Source organism: Canis aureus, chromosome 5 (assembly GCF_053574225.1).
Source record: "Canis aureus isolate CA01 chromosome 5, VMU_Caureus_v.1.0, whole genome shotgun sequence".
NCBI lineage: Eukaryota > Metazoa > Chordata > Mammalia > Carnivora > Canidae > Canis > Canis aureus.
The window spans coordinates 10,284,364-10,306,551 of NC_135615.1; the positions used below are offsets into that span (position 1 = coordinate 10,284,364).

Sequence of the window (22,188 nt, forward strand, 5' to 3'; positions counted from 1 at the left end):
ATTTAGCTTCTTAATCAAATAGCTCCCTTTTTACTACGTTGCGTTGACTATTGATTCTTATGTTAATTATTCATGATTTGCAAATTCCCAATTAACAATGAAATGAGAATCTCACTAATTGTTAGTTGTTCTTGGTTTATTGATTTTATTCCATCAATCTATTATATTTAGGAATGGTTATTCTATTCAAATTTGTTCTCCATGAAGAGAAAGAAAGAAATATGAGAATTTTATCTGAAAATTTTCAGTTTGAATCCTCTCTTAGCATACAGCTGAACCTAACTTTGTGCCTGCCTGAGCACGGGTTACAAAGTCACTTGTACCTTTTCCCTGTTACCAAGGAGGAGGAGATACTGGACCAGGAGCCTGCATCCCTAGTGACAATAGCTTTTCTCTTTTGCAAGGGCCTAGAATAAGAATTTTTTGTTCCAGTTCTAGCTCTGCTTCCAGCTAGGTGTGCTTGCTTATATATTTATTATGTTTCCAATACTGTAATAAACACCTTCAAACCCACTATGCAAAACAAAAGTTAGGACCTTGCCAAATAACCCAAATCTTAACCATTAATGGCTTCTTCCCCATTTCATCCCCTTGCCTTCCCTGACCTCAAGTAACTCTTGTTCTGAATCCTGCATTCATACCTTCTTTTTTCCCTCTTAATGTGGTTTTATTGCATCTGTATGTTTTCTTGAAAGATTTTTCTGTTTTAGTTGTTTTTAGCCTTAAAAAGACATTAGTCTACCTCCAAACTTATCTTTTGTGCATCAGTGTGTTTTTATTGTCTAAACTAGTTTGAGGTGGGTTTTTCTGTACTTGTAACATAAAGACTCATAATTGATTCAATGAAAGAGTTAACTGGAAAGGACATAGTCTCCTCTCATATTTGCTTAAATGAGCCGAGAGTGTTTGTGGATGGCCTATAGCAACATCCTTATGCTTTCCTGTTTTTGTGGAAATGATGGGCTCTTGGACCTGGAAGGAAATTCTCTTGCCATTCCCTAGACAGAGTTTTAACTAGACTGTCTCAATGCTAACATTGCTTTAATTTATGGACTTCCCTCACTATTTCTAAATTAAAGGGTTGGGTTGAAAGATGACCAAAGAGAAAGGGAGCTAGCTAACTTACTGCAACTGAAACATACCTCCTCATTTTTCTCTTCTGCGTTCAAGGAAGAAGGGGAACAGCATGGGATTCTTTTCTCTTTTTTCATTAAGGGATATTTTTGTTTTGAAGGTATGGCTTAGCTATTGATGTCAAGGAGAACAACTGTATTCTTCTATGATGGTTTCACTGATGTCAGAGTACAGGGCTAGAGGAGCTAGCAGGCTAACTCAAGGTGGCAGTTTTTATATTCTTGCCGACACTGGACTAATTAATTAATTAATTTATTTATTCAACAAATATATGTTGGGTATCTACCTATGACAGTGTTTTATTTTTAATTTTTTAAGATTCTATTTATTTATTTGACAGAAAGAGAACACAAGCTGTGGGGAGTAGGAGAGGGAGAAACAGGCTCCCCACTGAGCAAGGAGCCCAACACAGGGCTTGATCTCAGGACCCCTGGATCATAACCTGAGCAGAGAGCAGATAGTTAATTCACTGAGCCACCCAGGTGCCCTCCTGTGACAGCATTTTAAGTTTGGAGTTGTAGGCAGAGATGAAGTCCAAGAGGACTTTATCTTGAGGTTTTTAATCCTGTTCTATAGACCAGAGCCATAATCAATTGTGTTCAGAGAAATGTTTATGTACTGAGAGGTGGTAATAGTGCTTTTTTTAAAAAAGATTTTGTTTATTTATTTAGAGAAAGAGGGTGTGAGTGGGGGGAGAGGCAGAAGGAGAGAGAGAATCTCAAGCAGACTCTGCACTGAGTGCAGAGCCCAACAAAGCGCTTTTTCTCATGACCTTGAGATCATGACCTGAGCCAAAATCAAGAGTTGAACACTCAACCAGCTGAGTCACCCAGTAGCCCCAACAGTGCTTATATTTAAAGGAAAAATTTATTCAAGACTATTGCAACAGGAAAGAGAAATTGAGCTCAGCTCCTAGACAATAGTGGGGTTTTTTTTTTTTTAGCTTTAATGAGATATAATTGACAAATAAATTGTAAGATATTTAAAGTGTACAACATGATTTGACGTACATATACATTGTGAAAGGATTATCCCCATCGAGTTAATGAACACATCTATCACCTCACATATTTACCTTTTAGGGAGGGGTGAGAACATTTAAGTTCTACTCTTTTAGCAAATTTCATTTATGTAATACAGTGTTGTCAGCTACAGTCACCATGTTATACATGAGACTGTAGGAGCTTATCCATATTATAACTGAAAGTTTGTACCCTTTTACCAATCTTTCTGTCTTTCTACTATCCCTCACCCCCTGGTGGCCACTTTTTTCGCTCTGCCTCTTTGAAATTGCTTTTTTTCTTTTTCTTTCAGATATTAGTATTTTAACTCACACTCTCCCCCCACTTCAAAAAAAAAAAGATTTGGGTTGTCAAATATATTTGAAAATCTCTATAAATTACATTCCTATCAGAAATCTGTAATGTGCATTAGTATGTTAAAAGTTCTAAAAAAGTCAAACAGAACAAAACAAAATTTTTTTTTTTGTTTAATTCAGTGACTCCTAGATTTATTTGACCATGAAACCTTTTTTTCACAATAGACAATACACATCTTGAGAACACAATACACATCTTGAGAAATACTACCGGTCAGTAGTGACCCACTAGAGAAAGACATCATAAACTTTGGATCTTATAGATTGCTTTATAGTTGATTACAGCTCTTGGAAATAGAAGAAGTGATAGGGATGGAGAAGGAGAGATAAACTTAAATATTATTTAAGAGAGAAAGCAGGGGAATCCCTGGGTGGCTCAGCGGTTTAGCACCTGCCTTCGGCCCAGGGCATGATCCTGGGGTCCCGGGATCGAGTCCCACATCGGGCTCCCTGCATGGAGCCTGCTTCTCCCTCTACCTGTGTCTCTCATTAATAAATAAAATCTTAAAAAAAAAAAAAAAGAGAGAAAGCAGTACTTTACTGATTAAGTAGAGGGATTAAAGCCAGATTATAGGAAGGATTTTAACATTTAGGGTTTTATGTAACTTTCTGACCTTCAGGTAGAAACAGTGCTTTTGTGTAAGAGATATATGTTTGAAACTATAAAACTTTATTTGAATTCACCAGAAAAGTTTATTGAGAAAAAGACAATATTGGACAGAGCACAGACCCCAGGGAACCTCAACTCTTAAGCAAGAGAAGAAAGAAAAGTCAAGAACATCACAGGCAAGAATTGGTCAAAAATATAGGAGGAGTCTCAAAGGCAGTAGTATCATGGAATATGAGTGGAAAGTTGCGGTCAGGAGTGATCAACAGATTCCCATATGATAGAGGGTTTTAGCAGGTTTGTAATAGTTCATAGAACCAGTGTTAATTGTTTTGGAAGCCAGTGGATGCTAAATTAGTAGCTGAAATCAGCCATGGTGAATGTATTTGTACCACTGAAAGTTGAATACACAATAGCGGGTCAGCCTGCTATTTGACCTCTTCTCTGAGAAGGGGGTTGTTCAACATTTACTGTCACACTATTTGATAAAGACCAAAAAATGTTCTTTGGATCTGTCAGATAATAGTTAATTCCAGAGGGATTCTTTTAGGTGGTAGAGCCAAAGCCAGATTACAGTGAGTTAATAAGTGGGAAGTATGAAAGGGCAGAGGCTTTAATGAGAAAGGAAAATATAAATTATAGCTAGGAGATAATGTGAAGTCAGGGAAAGGGGAAAAAAGCATATCTGTAGCTCTAAAGGATGTTTGTAATAGAGAAAGCAAGCAAGGTAAGGTGAAGGTCTCAGAGGAGGAAGGAGAGGATGGGATTCAGGACACAGATGTAGAAAAATTTGGATATGAACAGGGATAGCTTATCCTCTAAGACTGGAAGAAAGATAGACTTTCTAAGAAGGAACCAACATTTGCCATTCAACCTGTTTTTAAACATGTGGGACTCCACATTTCAAGTAACCTCGGCTGCTTCTGACTTTGAAAGCTAACAGTGCTACCGCTAGCATTTCTTTTGGGCAAAAGCCTGGATCTTTCCCTTAATACAGCATACAACACATTACAGTACAGCTGACTATCTTCCCTATACTGTACTTTTCATCCCCATGACATATACATTCCTATGAATTCATATAACTGGAAGCCTGGACCTTCCACTCTTGTTTTGCCCCTCACCTGTTTTACCCTTACCCTTAACCTCTCCCTTCTGGCAACCACCAATTTGACCTCTGCATTTATGGGTATGTTTCTGCTTTTTTGGTTTGTTTGTTCAGTTGTTATTTTTTAAGATTCTACTTATGAGTGGAATCACATGGTATTTTTCTTTTTCTTTCTTTTTTTTTTTTTTGGCCTGACTTATTTCACTTAGCATAATATTCTCTAGGTCGATCCATGTTGTCAAAATGGGAAGATTTCATTCTTTTAATGGCTGAATAATATTCTACTATGTGTAAATATGTACATTTATGTGTGTGTGTATATATATAAATATATAAATATATAAATATATATAAATTTATTATTTATCATAAATAAATATATAAATATATATATCACATCTTCTTTATCCATTTCCCTATTGATGGACACTTAACTGGCTTCCATACCTTGGCTATTGTAAATGATGCTTCAATTACATAGGAATGCATTTATCTTTTTGAATTAATGTTTTTGTTTTCTTTAGATAAATGACCAGTAGTGGAATTACTAGATTGTGTGGTATTTCTACTTTTAACTTTTTGAGGAACCTCCATACTGTTTTCCGTAGTACTTGCACCAATTTATATTCCCATCAACAGTGCACAAGAGCTTCTTTTTCTCCACATCTTTGCCAACATTTGTTATTTCTTGTCTTTTTATTAGGCATTCTGACAGGTATGAGGTGATATCGTCTTGTAGTTTTGATTTGCATTTTCCTGATGATGAGTGATGTTGAGCATCTCCTCATGTGTCTGTTGGCCATCTGTATGTCCTCCTTGGAAAAATGTCCAGAGTAGGTCCTCTGCCTATGTTTAATCAGATTATGTTTTTGGTGTTGAGTTGTTTAAGTTCTTTATATAGTTTGGATATCAACCTCTTGTTGGATGGATATGTCATTTACAAATATCTTCTCCCTTCCGTAGGTTGTCTTTTTGTTTTGTTGATGGTTTCCTTCACTGTGCAAAAGCTTTTTATTTTGGTGTAGTCCCAATAGTTTATTTTTGCTCTTGTTTATAAATACACTATTTAAAAATACTTATATATAGAAATTTAGGGAGAAATAACAAATATATGAAAAAGAATATAAGTACTGAGTTGTTTAAGTCTAAATTCAAACTAGTAAAATTTTAATCATGGGTATTTTAGATGTTCTAGCTTCTGGACTTAGATGTGTAATGAATAAATCTTATATTTAGCTTTTTGCCCCAATTTATCCTGCTTCTCCTGCTATTTTCAGGCCTAGATTCAGGCTGCTATAATTGCTTATATTAGTCATTTTCTGACCTAACAAGGTCCTCTCACTAAGGAATATCAAGTCAGGATCTTGGATGTCATCTAACTCCTTATTGCCATCTCTAACCCTGGTAAGGAAAACAAATCATTAAGACTGGAAGGAAAGATTTGTGAATGCATTTTCTGAGCCAGGATTGTGTCTTATTCATCTTTATGTCCTCATTCATCCATTTATTCATTCAATAAATATTTATTAAGAGCACACTATTTTCTGGGCAAAATGCCATAGGCTAGGGATGATGGGATAAACACAGAGCACTTTTAGTATAATGGGAGAGACATATATTAAGTAGCCACACAAATAAATATGCATAATTACATAAAGTGGTAAGTGCTTTAAAAGAAAAGTGAAGAGTTAAATGAAATATTAAAAAAGAGAGAGCTGACTGAATTTCTGGAGTCATGAGAAGGGCTCTCTAGGAAAATTTTGAGACCTAAAGGCCAAGTAGGAGTTCTCCAGACAAAGAGTGAGGCAAAGAGCATTCTAGACAGAAGGAACTGCCACTGAGAAAGACTTGTGGCAGAAAAGCATTACCGTCTTCAGGAAATAAAAGAAAATACTATGAGTAACATTTAGTAGTATGAGAAAAGAGATTGAAGAGGAAGAATTTGTTAAAGCTTTTAGGATATTATTCCAGATACAATTATAAACTAGGGAATGGTTTAGCATAAAACAAGGACATAACCTAAATGTGTTTTTAAAAGATCACTGCCTGTTAAGATTAGAAGGAATGGAGAAGAACAGAGTAGAACTGGGGAATCCATTTTGGAGACCAGATGAGTTGATCATGTGAAACAATGGTGGCTTGGAATAGCTGGCCTTGGAGATTGAGAGAAGTGCAATTATTTGTGTTGGATTTGCAGAGAAACTCTATCAGTACATCATATCTGTTCATTTTACCATATGTCTTCAATAAAACATTGGAATAAGAAAAATAAATTATGGGCACAGAAATTGGAAACTAAGGAATCTGAAAAAATTATTTGCAGATGGCATAGAGACCCCAAAAAGCCTACAGAAAAATTAGAAATAATGTGAGATTTAGGAAGGTGTTTAAGCAATATTTAATTTTAAAATGAATAGAGGAGGTGAATACAGGATAGAAGTGATGTCTAGAAAGTGGAGGAGCACCACTTTAAAAGATGAAAAGAAGAGAGAAAAAAAGAGGGAAAAGGGGGAGAAAAAGAGAAGAAAGGAAAGAAGCAAAACCAAAACCTGTTATACTCCAAGTAATTGAACAAGAGGGATAGAAAGTTGTGGCTGGAAGAGGTTAGTGTTATTGAATTGGTGTTATTGATGAGATACAGTTCCTGATCCAGGTGTGACTTGGCAGTGGGTGTTGATGTGGACGTGGAGAAGTCACAGAAGAGGAGGCATTGAAGGAATTGAATGACTGGTTGATGGTTCACCTAAGCTTGTGTTGAAATGACTCAGGATGGTGGCAGGAGTGGGGATGGAGGAAGCCTGAGCCAAGCAGTTATTTTTTCATGAATAAGGGAAAGTAGATAATACTATGGGAGGCCGGAAGGGGCGGTGGTATGAGCAGATGGTTGATTTTTGGAGGATCAGAAGTTTAACAAAAGCAAGAGGGAATCATGTGCTGGGTACTGGGAATGGCAATAATGGGTACAGAGGATGGTTAGGTGTGTTCTCCATTGGAGAGGACTGCAGAAGACATGTTATACTAAGGGGACACTTATGGCTCAGTTATAGCAATAAATTAAAATGATTATTCAGAGAAGATGATAAAAGTAGAGGCAAGTTTCTAACTTTAGATTGGAATTTCAAGGAGCACCTGGCCAGTGTTTGTGCTAAGTAGATGCTCAATGCATATTGATTGGTTGAATTAATACACAACCAACTAATGACAAATGTGGTAGGAAAAACCCCTATCATATCATGCCTGTAACCCAACCTGATTTGCAAGCTACCACAAAACACTCTGTTTGATTCAGATACTTCAGTTTTGTTTTCTTTGTTTTAAAACTCCATTTGAGCATCATGAAGATGTTCAACTCTCAGTCAGAGAAATACGTCCTCCTTGGAGTTCTTTATTCCTACAACAGGAGGGTTGTAGTCAAAGAGGGTAAATTTCTTCCTCATTATCTTATAATTGTTATTCTGATCACAAGGTTCAGTCTGATTCTCCTGTTTTTGTCAAACTGAACATGTCAAGAGCCTTTAACTGGCATGTCCATACTCATAGTCTTCCAGACTTACCTAGTTCTTTTAATTTCCTTTACTGGTACTCTTAAGTGCTCTTTAGAAACACATTTTTGAAGTTGTATCTTAGTCTTCAGACTTAGTAATATATCTTGTTTCCCCACATGTCATAGTGTATAGCATTTCAAATGCCCTCAATAATAGCTACCACTACTTATAAATCCACCAATGCAGTGTATTTTCCTGAGGGGAGAAATGACCATCTGACCTTGATGAATCTTGGCTTTACCTTGGGGTAGCATCTCATCAAACCAGTAATTAATTTTTATTTATTATAAATAGATTTTATTGATTGATTTGAGAGAGAGGGCACATGCACGCATGTATGAGATGGGGGTGAGGATCAGAGGGAGAGGGACAAGCAGACTCCACACTGAATGAAAAGCACAAAACAGGGCTCAGGATCTCATGACCCTGAGATCACGACTTGAGCCAAAATCAAAAGTTGGACTCTTAACCAACTGAGCCACTCAGATACCCCACTTTGCCTTTTTCTTTAAAAGATATCTACTGTGTGTAGAATTCTAGTTTGAGGGATCCCAGGGTGGCTCAGTTGGTTAAATGTCTGCTTGTGGCTCAGGTCATGATCCTGAGGTCCTGGGATCAAGCCCTGAATTGAGCTCCCTGCTCAGTGGCAGCCTTCTTCTTCTTCTTCTCCCCCTGCCTTTCCCCCCTATTCATGTTCTCTCTCTCTCTCTCTCTCTCTTGCGTTCTCTCTCTCAAATAAATAAACAAAAGCTTAATAAATTCTAATTTGACAGTTTGGGGAAGTTCTTTAAATATATTGCTTGCATTATTCCCTATGAGAAATCTGTTGTCACCTTATATTTATTCTTCTCTATATAATATGTCTTCTTTGGCTGTTGATCAACAAATTGTTTTTGTCAGTGGTCTTGGGAAATTTATTTATAATTCTCCCCATTTTTCTTGTGTTTGGAGTTCATTTAGTTTATTTGCTCTATGGCTTATTTTATCAAATTTGGAAAATTTGGGGCCATTTTTCTTAACTATCCTCTAACCCCTTGCAGACTCCAATTACACATATATTAGGCCACTTGGGGTTTTATCATATCTCTGATGTTCTGTTCAATGTGAGGGTAAGTCTTTTCTCTTTCTGTGTCTTTTTGGATAATGTAAATTACTAAATCTTCAAGTTTACTGGTATTCTTTCTTCCACAATATCTAATCTGCCATTGATACCATCCATTGAATTTTTCCTTTTCTTTTTTTTCCAAAGATTTTATTTATTTATTCATGAGAGACACACAGGGAGAGGCAGAGACATAGGCAGAGAGAGAACCTGAGGCAGGATTCAATCCCAGGGCCCCAGGATCACAACCTGAGCCAAAGGCAGATGCTCAACCACTGAGCCACCCAGATACCCCATCCCCTGAATTTTTCATCTCCAATATTGTAGTTTTAATTTCTAGAAGTGTGATTTTGGTCTTTTAAAATGTCTTCCATATTCAATCATCCTCTAACTTCTGAATATATCAAGGACAGTTACTTATAGTGGTTTCTTGTTTACTGATTCTATCCTTTGCTCATATATGGGGCTTTCTCAATTGAGTCCTTTTTCTCTTCATTATGGGTCATATTTTCCTGCTGCTTTGCATTCCTAGTAATTTTTTTTTTCTGGATGCCAACGATTGTGAATTGTATCTTCTTGTATGCTAGATACTTTTGTATCCCTATAAGTATCCTTGATCTTTGTTCTAGGACAAGGTTAAATTACTTGGAAACAATTTGATCCCTTTAAATCTTGTGAGGTATACCAGGCAGGACCAGAGCAGTGTTTACTCCAGTGCTAATTTTGGCCCATTACTGAGGCAAAATCCTTCCAAGTACTCTACATAATATCCCTGAATCAGGAGGTTTTCCACTCTGGATTGTGAGAACTGGAACTACATCCAGTCCTGTGTGACTTAAGAGAGTTTTTCCTGTAATATTTTTAAGTGTTCTTCTGTGGTTTTCAGTAGTTCCCTCCATGCGTGAACAGATCAGTACTCAGCTGGAGACTCAAGGGGTCCCTCTGCACATCTCGAGAGTTTTCTTTCTGAAGTTCTCCCCTCTCTGTTAGTCTGCCTGGATTCCCTAAAAGTTTCACTTTGTCTCCTCAACATAGAGATTCTTGGGCTCCATCTGAGTCCTTCCTCCCTGCATTGAGTGTTGGAAACTCTCTCCAGGAAGTAATGGAACCATTGTAAGACTCACTTCATGCCTCTCAGGAATTTTCATCCATTTTCTTTTCCCACCTGGTACACAATATCTTGAAAACTGTTGTTTCATGAATATTGCCTGGTTTGGGGTTTGTTTCAATCACAAGATATGGTACAATAAGAAATACATTTGGTCTTTGTCTTAGTGCTTGGCACAGGATTCCTAAAATCTTTGGAATTTCCTCCAAAGGAGCCCATTATGATATAAGATTGTTATTCATAATGGGCTCCTTTCATCACATATGAGTTTATGCTAATGAGGTTACATAAGCTGGGGCCCCTAGAGAGCCTCAGAGACAGCTGATCACCAAAAAGATCAAGTAATTAGAGCGTTGGAACTTTCAACCCCACCTCCATTGACCTCCAGAGAGGAGGGAGCCTGGAAATTGAGCTCTATTAAAACTCATACAAGAAATTCAGATGGTTTCCAGGTTGGTGAACATGTTGACTGGCTGGAAGGGTGGCATGCCACTGCCCCCTTACAGCCCCCCCCCCCCCATATACTATGTTCTATGCATCTCATCCATTTAGCTATTCCTGAATTGTAGCCTTCATAATAAAGCGTAAGTAAACATAAGTACAATATTTTCCTGAGTTCTCTGAGCCATTCTAGCAAATGGCTAGCAAATGCCCACTGAAGGAGTGGGCAGTCACAGGAGTTCCTGGTTTATGATTGGTCAGTCAGAAGTACTGGTGGTTGGAGATTTGTGACTCATGTCTGAAGTGGGGGCAGTCTTGTGGGATGAGGCCTTAGACCTATGGAGTCTGATGGTGACTCCAAGTATTTAGAGCCAGAATTAAATTAAATCACAGGACCCAGCTGCTATCAGAAAGAACCTGCAGAGCAGAGTAAGTCTTGTCCCTATTAATTCATCTGTGGTGGAAGTCAAAATTTCCATTTTCAAAAATGTAAATAAATAAAATATTAAATTGGTATGTAATCAACAGGCCCACTGAGTGTTAAAAGGATGTACCCACACCACAGAAGCAGAAATAGGATTTCTGGACAACTTAAACATAAGTACAGTGAAAAACCTAAACAAAATCGTATGGTATTCGAGTAAACTTAGCAAATTACCCATCCTTTCAAGTTAGGAAAAACTAAACAAGAAAATAGCATGCAATATAAAGATGAAAATGTATTCTTGAGGAATATATATATAATTTAAAAATTTAGTAGCCAAAATTAAAATATTTTTAAATGTGTGAAATTAATTTTAATAATGTCTTAACTAACTCAATATAATCTAAATATTATTTCAACATATCCGTATAAAAATTATTAAGGAGATATTTTATATTATTTCTATGGAGACTTTGAACTGACTTATATTTTACACTTAGAGCACATCTCAGTTAAAGATCTGCCACATTTTAGTTTCTCAGTAGTTATTTGTGGCTAGTGGTTAAAGGCTAGAGAGGCTAGAGAGGAACTTAATGAGATGACGAAATTAAAAAGAAAAATTAAGAAAGTTTTAAAAATGAGATGAAACAACATCACAAAGATTAAGGGGGAATCTATATTGGTGCCCAACCTGTATCCCATCAGCCTTGCCCCCTATACATTTATAGGGTCCTATAAATGTTGTGGTCCTGTGAATATCTTTGACACTGCCTGCGGTCATTTTTCTGACCAAAGCAGTGTGCTCAGCCCACATTCAGAGCAAGTGAGAAGTGTCAGAATGTTAATGTGCCCAAGAAAAAGCCTACAACCAGTGACAGACAAGGAGTTGGTAGACAAATACTCCAGCTTCTTTTCCTTCAGTTGGGCTTACTCTGAGACATGTTCTACAGTGTCTCAAAGAGTTTCTCAGTGGATTTTAGTTCTAGCTGCCCACAGTAATTACTTGCTTGATAACACTTTTTGGATTCCTTCCCTTTCATATCTTACTCCCCTACTCCTTTGTTAGTGTTTCTTGGAATTGCCTCTCAAATAAATTATTTGCACTCATATTCTTGGATCTGCTTCTGGGGAATGCAAATCATTACACACAGTTTAGGAACACATCAGGAGCCCAAACAACTCCCCTATAATGCCATTTAAAAAAAAGTGAAAACAGTGAAGAGCAGAACAGATGCCATGTAAAATCAATTATTGGTAACAGGAGAAAGGCTTGATAATCACAGAGTCTAGATTTTTTTTAAAAAAGACAAAGCAATTTAAAGAGTAGATATTTGAAGGACAGAGACTAATTAGAATAAAGGTAATTGGGGCTTTGGAATTAGAGAAACTAACAAATGGATCAGACATTGTACCTAAAAACTAGTAGAAGAGAATTTTCCTAATTAGAGGAAGGAATTAACCTAGGACATCTTGTTCTTGGAAAAGGGTTTGCATGTGTGTAGCTCAACTGAGATATATCCTAATGGCTTTTGCATTTCACTGATTAAGACAAAGTTCTTTACATATCTAGGTGAATACTAATTATATACCAGAAGGAAAAAAAAAAACCAAACAGGGTAGCCTCAGACTTCTCTAAGAATTACTCAATGTCTGTAAAGTGCTAAGGAAAAGGAGGTAAGATCCAAAAACGTTTTTCTCAGTCAAGCTGATATTCAAATATAAAGGCAAGAAATAGACACATAGACAATCTCAATGATAAACAAACCCAGGACAAAGGTACCTGGGTGGCTCAGTCAATTGAATGTCTCACTCTTGATTTTGGTTCAGGTCATGTTCTCAGGGTCATGAGATTGACCCCATATCCAGTGGGGTCAGGGAGTCTGTTTGAGATTCTCTCTCTCCCTCTGTTCCTGCTGCCCCCCACATGTGCATGCACTAAATAAATAACTCAATCTCAAATAAATAGACCTAATAACTAAATCTTCTCAAATAAATAAGTCTTCTTAAAAAACAAAATACAAAAACATCCCCAAACCCAGGACCAACATGACCTTATTGAAAAAACAGGAGAAATCAAATAACCAAGAAATCAAATAACCAAGTAAAATAACTGGTGATAAAGATTCAGCTCATTTAAATATAAAATTAAAAAGAAACAATTATGGAAAATGGTTACAGAATATAAGTGTTATAAACCTTGACAATGTAAAAAAAAAAAGGTAACATAATCAGATTAAAGCATGGAGGGGTAGCAAGGGAAGTGGAAAGAGGATTTTTTATTGAAGTTCGATTATCTTAAGTCCCAATAGTTCATTTTTGTTTTTGTTTCCCTTGCTTTCATAGATGTATCTTGCAAGAAGTTGCTGTGGCCAAGTTCAAAAAGGGTGTTGCCTATGTTCTCCTCTAGGATTTTGATTGATTCTTGTCTCACATTTAGATCTTTCATCCATTTTGAGTTTATCTTTGTGTATGGTGTTAGAGAATGGTCTAGTTTCATTCTTCTGCATGATTTTATTTATTTATTCATTAGAGACACACAGGGAGAGGCAGAGACATAGGCAGAGGGAGAGAAGGCTCCCTGCTGGGAGCCTGATGCAGGACTTGAACCCAGGACCCCAGGATCACAACCTGAGCTGAAGACACATGCTCAACCACTGAGCCACCTAGGTGCTCTGGAAGAGGTTTATTTGTGATCATTTTTTTGATATTCTTCTGCAACTGGAACTCAATAGACGCAGTCTGAAAGTTGTTAAAATCAAGAAATGGAGAGTTGATAATAGTCAGTGAAGTTACAATGATTGCAAACAACAACAACCCACAAAACAGATTATAAACTTCAAAATTATTCAAAGAAACACACATACATGCCTATAAAACTACTTACAGAAACAACTATACATTTGGCAGTTGGTAGTAATAGAAAACTTAAGGAAAAATGGAATAATAATTACTAAACATATATCTTATACTAATACATATAAAGAAGAATAAGTTCACCCAATACAAAAAACTACAGAATAGAGAAAGGAAAAAAACTCACAAAATCTGACCATACATTTATTTAGAAGACTGAAATATAGTATGTTTGCAAAATTAGGTGATTCTTCATAACAAACATACAAAAACCAGATAAACCACAGGCTAGTATAGTAATAAAATGTTTTTGAAAAGAAAAAGGGACGAACACACAATATTAGAAGTGGAAAAGGAAACATAGCTATTGATATAGGGAAATTAAAAGGTTCTAAAAACACATTTGAAAATATAAGTGAAAAATATTGGATAGCAGCAGATAAAGAAATCTGAACAGACAAGTAACAGCAGAGCAATTCAAAGTTACAGAAGAGTTTCCTCCTTAAAATCTCCAGGCTTACATGGCTCCACTGTCAATTCTTTAAAAAATTTTAAGACACAAGTAAGTTGGATAGAATTTAAACTGTTCCAAACACCAAAAAAGAGAGATCCTTCAAATCATATTTATAAAGAAAGTCTAAGAAAGTCTTTTAACATGAAAACCTGACAGGAGGGATGCCTGGGTGGCTCAGTGTTTGAGCATCTGCCTTCAGCTCAGGGTATGATCCTGGAGTCCCTGTATCGAGTTCCACATCGGGCTCTCTGCATGGACCCTACTTCTCCCTCTGCCTATTTCTCTTCTCTTTCTCTCTCTCTCTGTGCCTCTTATGAATAAATAAATAAAATCTTAAAAAAAAAAACCTGACAGGATAGGGCCAACCGACTTAACAACATTTATGTGAAAATCCTAATAAAACAATGGAAATTGTAGTTCATCAGTATTTTAAAAAATACGTCATTAATAATTGGGTTCCTCACAACCCAATTACAAGCACGGGTGAGGATGTGGAAAAAAAAAGAACCTTCAGGCACTGTTGGTGGGAATGCAAATTGGTAAAGCCATGGTGGGAAATAGTATGGAGGTTCCTCAAAAACTTAAAAATAGAATTACCATATGATTCAGTAATTCTGCTGCTGGGTATTTACCCAAAGGAAGCAGAAATGCTAATTCAGAAAGCTGTATAAACCTTTGTGTTTATTGCAGTGTTGTTTACCACAGCCAGGATGTGGAAGCAAATCCAACGTCCATCCGTCCATCCACAGATGAATGGATAAAGAAGATGTGATATATATATGTATATATTCAGTGGAATTTTACTCAACCACATCAAAGAACAGGATCTTGCCATTTGCAACATGGATAGATCTAGAGGCTATAATGCTAAGTAAAATAAATCAGAGAAAGAGAAATACCATATGATTTTATTCATATGTGGAATTTAAGAAACAAATGAACAAACTAAAAGAGAGACAAACAAAAAACCAGTCTATTAAATACAGAGAACAAACTGGTGGTTGCTAGAGGGGAAGTGGTTGGAGGGATGGGTGAAATAGATGAAGAGGATCATGAGTACCCTTATTATGATGAGCACTAGGAAATGTATAGAATTGTTGAATCATTTTATTGTACACTTGAAACTAATATAACAATGTATGTTAATTTAAAACCTTGGGCTTCCTTCCTAGACTGCAAGGGTGAGTCAATATTAGGAAAACTACGAATATATTCTATCTCATTAGTAGCCCAAAGGGGGAAATGTATATAATTACTCTAATAATGTAGAAAAAATTTGACAAAGTCCAACATCTAACATGATCACAAAAATAGAGAACAAATTAAGAATAGATGACAACAGCAGAATACACATGTTTGTCAAGTGGATATGGAGCATTCTCCAGGATTAACCATATGTTAAGTTATAATAAGTCTTAGTAAATTTTAAAAGATTGAAAGAATACAAAGTATCTTTTCTGATCACAGTGAAATGAAACTAGAAAGCAATAACAAAAGGGAGACTGGAAAATTCACAAATATGTGGAAGTTAAACAACATGTTCTTGAACCACCAGTGGGTCGAAGAAGAAATCACAAGGGATATTAGAAAAGACTTTGAGCTAAATAAAAACAAAACACCACATACCAAAACTTACAGAATGCAGCAAAAGCAGTGCTAAGAGAGAAAGCTATCACTATAAATGCAGACATTGAAAATGGTCTGTGCTGGAAAGTGTTCCATGTCCACTTGAGAAAAATATGTGTTCTGCTGTTGTTGGATTGAGCGTTCCTTGTATGTTTTATGTATATGTAGTGTTCTGTATAGACAAGAACCATCCATCCACTCGTCATCCATCCATGCTCCCACACCACCCCTCCATTTTTCTAGCTATCTTACTATGGGACCTGTATACCTTTAGCCCTTAGCCTGGAAAATTGCACCCCTATACATTGACATGGATGATATCTCCTTATCACTCAGATCTATGCTCAGATATAACCTCAGAGAAGTTTTCTCTGACCACAGTGTCTGAAACTGCACCCCACCTCACCACATCCCGAGTCAGTCTGTATCTTGCTTCTTGGTCTGTTTTCTTCACAGTACTGTTATCACAATCTGAAATTAATAGGATTTATTTGGTTCTTGTTCTCCATCTCTCCCAGTAGAATGTAAGCTCAATAAAAGAGACTTTGTCTCATTTACAGCAAGAGCATAATATTATTTGATGAATATGTAATTATTAACATTTATTAAATAGTACCTACTTTTTGGGGCACCTGGATGGCTCAGTGGTTGAGCATCTGCCTTTGGCTCAGGTCATGATCCTGGGGTCCTGGGATCAAGTCCCATGTCCTGGGATGGAGCCTGCTTCTCCCTCTGCCTATGTCTCTGCCTCTCTCTGTATGTCTCTCAGGAATAAATAAATAAAATCTTTAAAAAAAAATTTCAGTTTCCTGAGTTTTAGGTCTACAAATAGAAAAGGATCATTCTTGTGAGACATTATCATTTCCTCGGTGTACTTTTTAAGTTCTGTTCTTCCTTCTCATCCATCACTTCCACTTTCCCCCATCATAAAAATTGCAGTTGTCTTTATAGAGCAGTAAAAATGTGCCAATGTGCTAAATACTCCACATGTTACATAATCTGACAACAACCCTACAAAAATATTACTATTATTGTTATTACTATTATCATTATTATTGTTAGGATCTCAGTTCACAGAAATGATTGAACATAACCCTGGCTCCTTCATGACTTGTGTTTGTTTAGTTATTTAATTATTGACTTTTAATAATGTAATAAACACCTGTGATCCCACCACCTGAAATGAAATCTAGGACCATAACATATGTCGCATGCATACTCTTCATCAGCCTGTTCTCCTGACTCTTCCTACCTTACATCGTGGAAAAGTAGGTATTGTTTTCCAGCATTTCACAGATGAGAAATCTGAGACTTGGGAAGGTTCAGATTTTTTTTTTTTAGATTACCCAGCTAGTAAATGGACCATTTGAGATCCAGATTGAGGTGTGTCTAACTCTGACACCTAGCCTCTAAACTGCCCATGTAGTATCCTAACTATCTGTCTACAAGATGGCAGAGAAGTGGTGTTCAATGAAATAAAGTAGATACTGGCACCCAAATCATACAAGACACAGTAGCCACCTAATAGTACACTGGCTCATCCTCAGCAAACCTCTCTAGTTTGCTCATAGCTCAGCTGTCTCATGGCCAGGCATACTCCAGTTGGTTCAGGTTTCAAAAACCAAACTGAAAGGAGATATAATTAAGGGCAGCACTATATAAACGGCTTAGGTTTGGAAGAAATTTTTTTTCTAAATGACCACCTATTGCACATGGTACTTTGAAAAATGGTAATTTCAGCAGAAAAGCTTTACTTGCATACTATAAAAAGAACCCTCTTTTGGTCTTCAATTGATAGTGGCTAATGTGTTATAGAATATATATAGATTTATTCTTGGATGTCTTATCCTGCTAGTATATTGAATTACAAATGAGAACACACACACACACACACACACACACACACACACACACACACACACTTTCCTCCTGTAATAGAAATGCAAAGTTAAAGACAAAGACTAACTACTGTGGCCTTAAGGAACCCCATAGAACAGCATGTGCTCAGATATCCAAGAGAATGTCAATAGAGCAGAAAGGTGCATCCACTGGACATCACAGGGGTTTATCCTCAGATAATTTTTTTAATTTAATAGAGAAGAATGTAAATCAGAATACCGGAAAGTTGCAGAATAATTGATCCTTAACGATAGATTTTAAACAAGAAAGAGACCATGAATAATGGTGGCAAAGGTGTGTGATAAATGAGGAAGTTGTTATTATAACATAGGGAGAAAAAGGTTTCCATTAATAATGCCAAGTGTGTGAAGTGCTAAGGTCAGGATATTAGATTATCAAGTCTTCACTGTGACCATTGTGGAATAAATAAGATTTTTGTAAATAATTTATTGAACTGTATTTCCAACCTCATAAGAAAAATAATGTTACCCAAACAAAGCATGTCAGCAACTTATCTGAGATACTTTACCTAATTCCCAGTTGTAATTAGGTGGGGATTTTAGGTTTATTTGCACTCATCAACTTAATCACATCCAGTACTTAGAAAACAAGACAAATTGCTCAAAATTATGGCTCATGCATTCTGTTTGTGTTGTTTTCACCATACCTAGGCTAGAAAGCAACCACGTAGTATATTTACTACCTGTTCTAAAACTTGAGCATTGGTTAATACGATTTTCTTGTTTCAGTGATACAAATTCCTATTTCTCCCTGGATTTTAGTTAGTTGAATTGACTGCCTATGGGATCCACATGCTCAGTAATTTCAAACTTCTTCATGATATTTTTGTCGCTGAATTAAAGAATGCTCAAAGTAAAATTCCCCTGCTTAGTTCCAAAGTGGGTTCTGCTTTGCTTCAAATGGAAAGATTCTCTTTGAGCAGATATGGATCTGATGGAGTGCTGAGCAGATATTATTGATTGAGCACTTCCTAAATATTATACACAGGGCCAGGCAGAAAGCGCAAGCCTGGAAGAAAAGAGATCTATTTCCTACTCTCAGGCTTAAGTGGAGCTTAGGGTCTATACTCTGCCTTTTTAATCATGGTTTCTGCTCTGACCTACATAACACATTTTCAACCCTTCCAAGGCTGGCATGTAACTAGTACCATTCCAGATGCTTAGAGAAGTTACTTTATGACTTGTAGTGGAGGCCCTAGGGCATTGGGAACTCATTCCCCCTCTTTTTTTTTTTTTTTTTTTGAGATTTTATTTATTCATGAGAGACACAGAGAGAAGAGAGGCAGAGACATAGGCAGAGAGAAAAGCAGACTCCCTGGAGGGAGCCTGATGCAGGACTCCATCCCAGGACCCCAGGATCACGCCCTGAGCCAAAGGCAGATGCTCAACCACTGAGCCACCCAGGTGTCCCCTCATTCTCTTTCTTAACCTAGTTAAGAAGGGCTGGTGGATTTGAGTGGGAGGGGTGGTGAGATAAGTATTAAATAAATATACATGTAATGTATATGTATACATGTATACATGTAATAAGTAATAATTGTGAAAAGACATTGTGAGAGACTTTGCCCATGGGTAGACCCTTGGTCTGTGGTGAGGTAAAGTAGCCTTCCATTCAGACAAGTTTTCTTATTAAACTCTTTAATTTTTTAAATTTAATAACAATTTTCTGACTATACATAAGTAATACATTTTATAGAAATATTGAAAAAACTTAAAAATATAAAGAAGAAAAATTGTCACCCTTTGTGGGTAGTCAGTTCTTCACTCTCTTTGCTCACAGCATTCTCTTTTGGTTTTATTTTGGAATGACTTTTTCCTTCTGCTACCTCCTAGATCATGTAAAGACTATTCAAGTTTTTTCCAAATGGTTTTTTGTGATTTCATTTTTCTCTTGCTTTTAACTCTTTAACTCAGCCAATTCCATTTTTCTACAAGTAGGGAGTTGTTCCATCCCTATTTATTGATCATTTTTTCCTCACTAATTTGCAATGCTTCCTTTATATTGTAATATTCATATATATATATATATATTCATACACACACACACACACACACACATATATGTGCATCTGTTCCTGAACACATTTTTTTCCGTTGAAACAATTTTCCTGTATAACATCATTTTTACTAGGATAGCTTTGGCCTACATTTTGATAACTGATTATACTTACCCCAAATGTTCCCAGGTATTTACTCTTCCAGTTGAACTTTAGAATCAATCTAATAGGAGCACCTGGGTGGCTCAGATGGTTAAGTGCCTGATTCTTGGTTTTGGCTCAGGTCATGATTTCAGGGTCATGAGATCGAGCCCTGCCTCAGGCTCCATGCTGTGGGAGCCTGTTTAAGATTCCTTTTCTCCCTCTCCCTCTGCCCCTCCTTACCTAAAAACAAAGAATCAATCTAACAACAAAAAAACTCCAGCAGAATTTTGATTCCATTGTACCAAATTTACGTGTTAATATGGGGAACACTAGCAAACTTCCATTTTAAGTTTTCTGATATGGCAATAGCAATATTTTGCAAAGCATTCTAGTGTTTTTATGTTGTTCAAGAAAATTTTAGAGTTATTGTCTCATAGATCTTATATATATATTATCAAATTTATTGCTAGGTATTTTTGAAACATTTCTTATTTTGAATAGGATCTACTTTTATTTTTTTAAAGATTTATTTATTTGAGAGAGAGAGAGAGTGCAAGCAAGTGGGGGAGGGGCAGAAGGGGAAAGAGAGACCCTAGAACAGGATCTCTCTGCTGAGCGCAGAGCCTGATGGGGGCTCAATCCTAGGAGCCTGAGATCATGACCGGAGCTAAAACCAAAAGTCGGTTGCTTAACTGACTGAACCACCCAGGCATCCCTAAATAGGATCTACTTTTAATTGCATAGTCACTTACCAACATCTGTTGTTTCCTGTGTTGTTAATTTTAGCCATTCTGACAGGTGTGAGGTGGTATCTCATGGTTTTCATTTGTATTTCCCTGGTGATGAATGATGCTGAGCATTTTTTCATGTATCTGTTAGCCATTTGTGTGTCTTCTTTGGGAAAATTTCTGTTCATGTCTTCTGCCCATTTCTTAACTGGACTGTTTGTTTTTGGGGTGTTAAGTTTGATAAGTTCCTTGTGGATTTTTAGATACCAAACCTTTATTAGATATGTCATATGCAAGTATCTTCTCCCATTCTGTAGGCTTTTAGTTTTGTTGATTGTTTCCTTTGCTATGTAGAAGCTTCTTATCTTGATGAAGTCCCAATAGTTCATTTTTGCTTTTGTTTCCCTTGCCTCTGGAGACCACTCCAGTAACAAGCTGCTATGTCCAGTGTCAAAGAAGTTGCTGTGTTCTCCTCTAGGAATTTGACGGTTTCCTATCCGTCATTTAGGTCTTTCATCCATTTTTATTTTATTTTTGTATATGGTGTAAAAAGTGATCCAGTTTCATTCTTTGGCATGTAGCTGTCCAGTTGTGGAGAATGGGCAACCCTTACACTGTTGGTGGGAATGCAAACTATGCAGCCACTGTGGAAAACAGTATGGAGATTCCTCAGAAAGTTATAAACAAAACTACCCTATGATCCAGCAATTGAACTACTAGATATTTACCTAAAGGATAGAAAAATACTGATTTGAAGGGGCACATACACCCTGATGTTGATAGCAGCGTTATCAACAACAGCCAAATTGTGGAAAGAGGCCAAATATCCATCGATTGATAAATAAAGAAGACACACAATATTTCTCAGCCATCAAAAAGAATGAAATCTTGCCATTTTTCAATGATGTGGATGGAGCTAGAGTTTATAATACTAAGTGAAATAATTCGGTTAGAGAATGACAAATACCATATGATCTTACTCATACATGCAATTTAAGAAATAAAATTTCCTTTTTCAAAAATTTATTTATTCATAGAGACACAGCTAGAGAGAGAGGCAGAGACACAGGCAGAGGAAGAAGCAGGCACCATGCAGGGAGCCCGATGTGTGACTCGATCCCGGGCATCCAGGATCACGCCCTGGGCTGCAGGCGGTGCTAAACCGCTACGCCACCGGGGCTGTCCAGAAATAAAATTTCTTGAATTTCTTGATGAGCGTAGGTAAAGAAAGGGGAAAAAAGAGAGAGAAAGGTAAATCATAAGAGACTATTAACTATAGAGAACAAACTAAGGGTTGATGGAGGGAGGTGGGTGAAGGATGGGCTAAATGAATGATGAATATTAAAGAGGACATTTGTTGTGATGAGCATTGGGAGTTGTATGTATGTGGTGAATCATTGAATCCTACTCCTGAAACCAATATTACACTATATGTTAACTAGCTAGAATTTAGTTTTTAAAAAATATTTATTTATTTATTTTAGAGAGAGAGAGCGAGAGCACACCAATGAGGAAGAAGGGGGAAGGGTGGAGGGAGAGGGAGAAAAGTAGACTCCCTGC

At 36.8% G+C, this 22,188-nt stretch overlaps 1 long non-coding RNA gene across 1 annotated transcript in view; it reads left to right on the forward strand.

Annotated features, from left to right (window-relative positions):
* The first annotated feature begins 10,260 nt into the window (after positions 1-10,260).
* LOC144313686 (uncharacterized) overlaps positions 10,261-22,188 on the forward strand; it is a 104,926-nt gene continuing 92,998 nt past the window's right edge. Inside the window, exon 1 of the long non-coding RNA XR_013379310.1 lies at positions 10,261-10,434. This is a non-coding gene — a long non-coding RNA (uncharacterized LOC144313686). The remainder of the gene's footprint in view (positions 10,435-22,188) is intronic.